Source organism: Cherax quadricarinatus, chromosome 80 (genome assembly GCF_038502225.1).
Source record: "Cherax quadricarinatus isolate ZL_2023a chromosome 80, ASM3850222v1, whole genome shotgun sequence".
Lineage (NCBI taxonomy): Eukaryota > Metazoa > Arthropoda > Malacostraca > Decapoda > Parastacidae > Cherax > Cherax quadricarinatus.
In genome coordinates, this window is record NC_091371.1 from 15,551,612 (window position 1) to 15,560,950 (window position 9,339).

Consider the following 9,339-nt stretch of genomic DNA (forward strand, 5'->3'; position numbering starts at 1 on the left):
ATTTAGTCATGAGTTCTTCACTGGTTACCTACCTGTTATTTTCCCAGTGATGACAGTTTTAAGAAGTGTCTTCCATTCTGACAGCATGGCTTGTTTGCTGTACCCTTTAAAGGAGGTAACATGATGCCAATGAAAAGCTCTAGATTCATTGAATTGGAGCTTTCCTCCCTTTAGATTGACTCCTATTCCCCAGGTGTTGTATGACTCCTACAGATTTAGTGCTTCCTCATGCATATAATAATTGTGTGCTTCAGTTAATATCTGTTAAATTAGTCTCCTGCAGTTCTTGATTGAATTCCTCTAGGGACATTTTTATTATATTTTTAGAAAAGAATTAAATTTGTAAGACTCATATAGACCTGTGCAATTTAGATAATATTTGTGAAACTTTTTGTAGGTTATTGTAGGCATTTCAGTTGTATTACCAGTTGTATTTTTAAATGCTTTCATTAATGCATTTATTGATAGGTCATGGTAAGGAATACAGTAATTGCCAATCAGATATCTACCCTTTCTTTCCAGCCATTACTTGAATGATGCCAACCTTCCACCCCAGATTTATAAATTATTATCCTGTCCCTTTCCATCCTCTCTGCATATCCCACACTGCCCCAGCAGCCCCTCCTCAGTCCTTTTAAGGAGGTTGGTGACCCCACACTGTCATTCTAATTTTTGAGCTCTGAATTTTCTGCATAATATTCACACCACATATTGCCCTCAAACACATCATCTCTATTTTCTCTTACCTCCTTCCCCTCCCCTCTGCAGCATTCAAAACCCATGCTTACAACCATATATGTAAGTCTTCTTTCAACAAACCGGCTGTATCCCACCAAGGCAGGGTGGCCCAAAAAGAAAAACAAAAGTTTCTCTTTTTAAATTTAATAATTTATACAGGAGAAGGGGTTACTAGCCCCTTGCATTTTTAGTCGCCTCTTACAACACGCATGGCTTACGGAGGAAGAATTCTGTTCCACTTCCCCATGGAGATAAGAGGAAATAAACAAGAATAAGAACTAGAAAGAAAATAGAAGAAAACCCAGAGGGGTGTGTATATATGTGCTTGTACATGTATGTGTAGTGTGACCTAAGTGTAAGTAGAAGTAGCAAGACATACCTGAAATCTTGCATGTTCATGAGACAGAAAAAAGGACACCAGCAATCCTATCATCATGTAAAACAATTACAGGCTTTTGTTTTACACTCACTTGGCAGGACGGTAGTACCTCTCTGGGCAGTTGCTGTCTACCAACCTACTACCTACAATATATGTAAGTCTTTCTTTCAACACACCGGCCGTATCCCACCGAGGCGGGGTGGCCCAAAAGAAAAAACAAAAGTTTCTCCTTTTACATTTAGCAATATATACAGGAGAAGGGGTTACTTGCTCCTGGCATTTTAGTCGCCTCTTACAGCATGCATGGCTTACGGAGGAAGAATTCTGTTCCACTTCCCCATGGAGATAAGAGGAAATAAACAAGAACAAGAACTAGAAAGAAAATAGAAGAAAACCCAGAGAGGTGTGTATATATGTGCTTGTACATGTATGTGTATTGTGACCAAAGTGCCAGTAGAAGTAGCAAGACGTACCTGAAATCTTTCATGTTTATGAGACAAAAAAAGGACACCAGCAATCCTACCATCATGTAAAACAATTACAGGCTTCCATTTTACACTCGCTTGGCAGGACGGTAGTACCTCCCTGGGCGGTTGCTGTCTACCAACCTACTACCTAGGAATATGTGTAAGTGTTGGTACATATTTTGTTTCCTTCCATGTGCAGGCAGGCCCTGCTTATACAGCAAGATAGGTTCCAAGATACTGCTGTAAAGCAAAAATTGCTGTAAAGTGAAACTACCTTTATTCACTTTCAAATACATATAAAAACCTGATAACTTATTAACACTATCAGTAGAGCTAGGCCTAAAAAATGTATATACAGTATGCACATTACTTACCTTAAAATATTTTCATCCTTAGCTTATGGTGAATGGTGAATATATTTATTGTAGAAAGTAGGAATAAATGAAGAAGGGTATAATTGAAAACTGCTGCATTAGTGAAATGCTCTAAAGCGGGGCTTTCCTGTATAAATTTTTTATAGGTACCTTTACAAACCTTTTACCTTTTTCCTCTCGTTTGTTCTGTGTTCACCTCATCTTTGATGTCCACATCCAAGATATATAAATATGTTCAATTTCAATTTTGTATTGTCTAGACATTTTGTTACTCTCATCACCTTCCTCTTTTCTAAGTTCACTTTAAATTTTCCTCTTTTACATACCCTCCCAAATTCATACACCAATTTTTTGCAAATTATCTTTAAAATCTCTCACAAAAAATTGTCACTGGAAAAGAGCAACTGTGACAACCAGCAGGGGTCACACAGTGCCTGTCTGTACAGCATGAAAATATTGGTAAGTGAAGGAAATCATAGATGCACATTACTTCTGGTAACCAGTGTTCAACACTATTGTATAACTGAAACATACCAAGCGAGCTAAGGTTTTTCCAATGCAAAATTTTCAAGTATTTTTCCATCCTTTCTTGGTGGGAGACAGCTACTGAGTAAACGTGTAAACCCATACAGGCAGTACAGTGTCTGTGGTATGGGTGGCAATCAGGTTTGATCCAAGTCAGGGGAGTGAAGATCAAATTCCTTGGATCAAAAGTTCCTCACCAGCATCAAGGCACCCTTTGAAGGAAATTCATTCAAGGTGGGAAGTACAATGCCTGCACTCTAAAGGAGGGGTTTCGAATATTTGCTGTTTAGAGGGGCATCTAAACTGTTGTATCTGCATGCCTCTGGCAAGACAGTGATAGTCTGAATGGTGGTGAAAGTGTTTCTTTTTTGGGTCACCCTGCCTTGGTGGGAGACAGCCAGCATGTCAAAAAAAAGAAATTTTTGATGTACTGTATTTTACAGCTGTCTAAATTATACAATGAAGGATGATGAAGTACACAAGTACATGATGAAATTTAATAATTTGATGTCTTTTATGATAAAATATAGTATTAATCATTTTAAGAGTCATTACAATTACATCCATCAAATATATGTACACTCAGGAGCTAAAAGCCTTTAAATATTCTAATATTACAAATATGGATCACCATTCATAAAACTTTGTTATTTGCTTGAGAACTCTTGGGTGGGGGATGATAACATTTTAAATATCAAGCATCTCTATCCTTTCAACTGGTAACAAATATGCTAACACTAAGGAAGGAGTCTACATGCTAATTTGACTATGACACAAAAAAATCAAATGTCATGTAAGAGTGCATGGTATGGCATTCTTCGTGGGGAAGACACGTTATGTTACTTTTACACAGATAACCCACACATGAAAGAGAAAAGCTTATAACAATGTTTCGGTCTGACTTGGACCATTTACAAGTCCAAGTCGGCCCAAAATGTTGTCAGGATATCCGTGTATTATTCCAGGCATTGTGCCTTTTAGTTCTTCCTGTATGTTACTTTCACCTAATACACAAGCAATGACAAGGCCATTCCTCATGAAAGCATGCATGTATGGACAGCAACTAGCTTGTTTATTAACTGCCTTACGTGGTTGTCCCAGTAGCCATGCATAATATAATGTAAAATAATCACACTACCTGTACCTCATGTAGAAAATCCTTACGTCACTAACAAGCATGTATAGATAGTGACTAGTTTACCCATCAGCTGTCATGTATGATTGGCCCAGTAGCCATTTAAAGTTGCTGACATCAGATTATGTTGCAAATTAATATCAAGTCCCAGTCTTATTCATCCATGGATCAACCAGATATAGAATTAAAATGAAAGCTACTAATCATGATGAAAGATGTAGTAATCTCATATGATGTATGTCTCATATAGTAACCAAGCATACAGTAATGTAACAGTGTGCATTTTCAATGAAAAATGCAATATGTAATTTCAAAGCATGAAATCTGAGTGTCTTTCCGTATTCCTGACCTGGTAACTAAAATTCAGATGTACATATATGCATCACACAGCTTGTAAGTACACCTATCACCTGCAATGGATATATATATACGTACGTACGTATGTTTGTAGATGAATGGTTCAGAGAACCGACATGTTGATAAATTAGACACATGTGCAACTCTTGGGTATCTTTATTGAGGAAACGTTTCCTCAATAAAGATACCCAAGAGTTGCACATGTGTCTAATTTATCAACATGTCGGTTCTCTGAACCATTCATCTACAAACCTGTCAGACACTGCAACTTCTTGGGATCTTAATACTAGGGAATTCTTCGCTTGCCTAATTCTTGGGCACGACCTACTTCCACATTGAACAAATGTGACACCACCTATGACTGCTGCACCTCTCCTACCAACGGTTTATAAGCTCCTTCTCCGCACTTATGCCGTATTCTATTCAAGATTGATGGACTGACCACATCGACTCAAGGTTGAGGGACTGATTACCTCATTCTCCTCCTGTTCTTCAAGATTCTCCTTTGTATGGACTGATGAAGCCACTGTGTGGCGAAATGTTTCCTCAATAAAGATACCCAAGAGTTGCACATGTGTCTAATTTATCAACGTACGTATGTACACACACAAAAACACACACACACACAAAAAAAATGTACGACATGAGAGAGAGGGGTGGGTTGATTGCATCTTCCTGGACTGCAAGAAGGCCTTTGACACAGTTCCTCACAAAAGATTAGTGCAGAAGCTAGAGGATCAGGTGCATATAACAGGAAGAGCACTGCAATGGATCATAGAATACCTGACAGGGAGGCAACAACGAGTCATGGTACGTGATGAGGTATCACAGTGGGCACCTGTGACAAGTGGGGTCCCACCGGGGTCGGTCCTAGGACCAGTGCTATTTTTGGTATATGTGAATGACAGGGTCAGAAGTGACCCTGTTCGCAGATGATGTGAAGTTAATGAGGAGAATTAAATCAGATGAGGATCAGGCAGGACTTCAAAGAGACCTGGACAGACTGGACAACTGGTCCAGCAACTGGCTTCTTGAATTTAACCCCGCCAAATGCAAAGTCATGAAGATCGGGGAAGGGCACAGAAGACAGCAGACGGAGTATAGGCTAGGTGACCAAAGACTGCAAACCTTGCTCAAGGAGAAAGATCTTGGGGCGAGTATAACACCGAACATGTCTCCGGAAGCACACATCAACCAGATAACTGCTGCAGCATATGGGCGCTTGGCAAACCTGAGAACAGCGTTCCGATACCTTAGTAAGGAATCGTTCAAGACACTGTACACCGTATACGTCAGGCCCATACTGGAGTATGCAGCACCTGTTTGGAGCCCGCACTTGATCAAGCACGTCAACAAATTAGAGAAAGTGCAAAGGAGGGGACACAAAAACAAGAGGTCACAACTGGAAGTTGAAGAGTTAGATGAGTCAGAGAGATATTAGGAAGTATTTCTTCAGTCATAGAGTTGTCAGGCCGTGGAATAGCCTAGAAAGTGACGTAGTGGAAGCGGGAACCATACACAGTTTTAAGACGAGGTTTGATAAAGCTCATGGAGCAGGGAGAGAGAGGACCCAGTAGCAACCAGTGAAGAGGCAGGGCCAGGAGCTAAGACTTGACCCCTGCAACCACAAATAGGTGAGTGCACACACACACACACACACACACACACACACACACACACACACACACACACACACACACACACACACACACACACACACACACGCACGCACGCACACACGCACGCACACACGCACACGCACACACACACACACACACACACACACACACACACACACACACACACACACACACACAATCACAGAGTTGGCCGATAACAGGAGCGGCCGATAACCGAGGGTCCACTGTACTGGGAATGCCTTAGTCTTAATATGTACTCGTGCAGTGGAGGAGGGAGAGATACATGGTAATATATACCTGGAAAGTACTTGAGGGACCTTGTTCCGAATCTATACACTGCCATAACAACATACTGAAATGAAAGATATGGGAGGAAGTGCAAAATAAACCCAGACTATTCAATGTCATACCAGAAGATATTGGAAGCATTGTTGGTACAAATGTTGACTTCTCCAAGAGGAAACTGGACAAGTATCTTCACCAGGTGCCAGATCAACCAGGCTGTGATGGATATGTGGGTCGGCAGTCCACCAGCAGCAACAGACTGGTTGACCAGACACACACACCAGACTAGCCTGGACCCAGGCCGGGATCGGAACTCATCAAAGGTAAAGGTAAGGGTGGTGGGGAATGGGGAGGGGTGATGGTGGAGAGGTTAACCCTTTCAGGGCCAACAGGCCCTCTCCGAGATTTGTTCTCAGGGTCAAAAAATATTTGAAAAAAAAATTATTTTTTCTTTTGAAAAGATAGTTTTTTTTTTTTTCTAAATTTTATAGGCTAAAAAATTTTTTTGCCATCAATACTTACCGAGATATGGAGGTGTGAAGTTGGCAGAGATTGTACCGCATACGGCAACATCGCTGACTGTCGATCACCCTGTAATCATTTATTTTGTTTTTCTACTTTTTTCTATTTTTTTTAATATTTTTTCTTTTCAAGTAACTTTTATGGCCTGTGAGACAAATATGAGCACTGTTTTGTAAATATTTACTCTTTCTGTACTACACAATAACTGCACAACACTGTTGTCATTATATTATTTACAAAACAATATAAAATGTTGCTTATTACTATTTTTCTATATTATATATGCACATATACAGTCACAGGACATGTTTCTAGAAGTTCTGCAGCCTGTGGAAGTCTTAGAAACATGGTGTCGTGCACAGTGGTGTTCTACACTCCTCACACATAAAACGAGTGTGTCTGCGTTGTTGTGGGCTTTTTTTGTATGTGCACATAACACCTTTTCTAAACCTTTTTCTTGAAAGCAGCAGCAGGTAGTTTCATTAGGAAGTGATCACCAGGCCTCAGACGAGAAGGTAGTTGTTGATAATTCAGTGGGTGGTTTTCTGTTGCAGGTGTTGTTCCATGGTACTTGAATATTATTTGTCTGATGACAGATAAACAAAATTCACTATATGATGGTTTGTTTCTGGTCCTCATCTTATACATATTATAAGCAATGAGCATGGAAATGTCCAGAATATGGAAAAATAGTTTTACATACCACTTATAATTCTTGCAAACACAATCAGCACACCCAGTCTGCATGTCACATTTGTCCATTGAATGCATATTGAGGGTGTAGTCCATCACAGCTGCAGGTTTTAGAATGGGTTCATTGGTCTCTCTATTCTGCCTGCCAGTGTTTGTCATTTCGTTAGGGTGAACTGATGACAGCAGTGTGACATCTTGTTTGTCATGCCACCGAAATGCCATGATGTCATTGGCAGCAAATGCCTGCACCTCACCCCTATGAGTGCGTCAAACCTGGGCATATGCTTACGATTTGCACTCACTGTGCCACACACATCACACACACACATACACACACACACACACACGGAAAGACATACACACACACGCATGCACATACAACAGGCCTAGTGTCTAATCGACATGTGCCTAGGACCAAATGGTAACTAACTAACTAACACACACAAAGATTAAGGGAAATCGGCCTGACGACACTGGAGGACAGGAGGGTCAGGAGAGACATGATAACGACATATAAAATACTGTGTGGAATAGACAAGGTGGACAAAGACAGGATGTTCCAGGGAGGGGATACAGAAACAAGAGGCCACAATTGGAAGTTGAAGACACAAATGAGTCAGAGAGATATTAGGAAGTATTTCTTCACTCACAGAGTTGTCAGGCAGTGGAATAGCCTAGAAAATGACGTAGTGGAGGCAGGAACCATACACAGTTTTAAGACGAGGTTTGATAAAGCTCATGGAGCGGGGAGAGAGAGGGCCCAGTAGCAACCGGTGAAGAGGCGGGGCCAGGAGCTAAGACTCGACCCCTGCAACCACAAATAGGTGAGTACACAGACACACAGAGACACACGCACGCACGCACGCACACACACGCACATTTTTTTTTTTCAACAAGTCGGCTGTCTCCCACCGAGGCAGGGTGACCCAAAAAGAAAATACTTTCATCATCATTCAACACTTTCACCTCACTCACACATAATCACTGTTTTTGCAGAGGTGCTCAGAACACAACAGTTTAGAAGCATATACATATAAAGATACACAACATATCCCTCCAAACTGCTAATATCCCAAAACCCCTCCTTTAGAGTGCAGGCACTGTACTTCCCATTTCCAGGACTCAAGTCCGGCTATATAAAAATAACCAGTTTCCCTGAATCCCTTCACTAAATATTACCCTGCTCACACTCCAACAGATCGTCAGGTCCCAAATACCATTTGTCTCCATTCACTCCTATCGAACACGCTCATGCACACACACACACACACACACACACACACACACACACACACACACACACACACACACACACACACATATATATACATACATATTATATACAGTGGACCCCCGGTTAACGATATTTTTTCATTCCAGAAGTATGTTCAGGTGCCAGTACTGACCGAATTTGTTCCCATAAGAAATATTGTGAAGTAGATTAGTCCATTTCAGAACCCCAAACATACACGTACAAACGCACTTACATAATTGGTCGCATTTGGAGGTGATCGTTAAGCGTTGGTCCACTGTATATATATATATATATATATATGTGTATATATATATATATATATGTGTATACATATATATGTCGTGCCGAATATGTAAAACTGGTCAATTAACAAGAACTCATTTAAAATTAAGTCCTTATAAAATTTTCTCTTATACGTTTAAAGATATATTTTTTTCATTAATGTTGATGTAAAAATTTATAATTTTGCACCAAAAGGAACTTAGAAAACTTATCTAACCTTATTATAACAAGAACAATTTATTTTAGCCTAACCCAACTAAATATATTTTAGATTTGTTTACAGTAATTTAATACTAAACAAACACAGTGAAATATATTTTTTTCATTAGGTTTGGAATGATTTTGGCGAAATTATTGCATACACAAGTTTTCACTTGTCCTACATGGCAAGATGAAAGTTGCTATTTAAGCCAAGATCGAAAATTCTGCCTATTCGGAACGACATATAAATATATATATATATATATATATATATATATATATATATATATATATATATAATATATAATATATATATATATATATATATATATATATATATATATATATATATATATATATATATATATATATATATTTTTTTTTTTTTTTTTTTTTTTCAACAAGTCGGCCGTCTCCCACAGAGGCAGGGTGACCCAAAAAAGAAAGAAAATCCCCAAAAAGAAAATAATTTCATCATCATTCAAC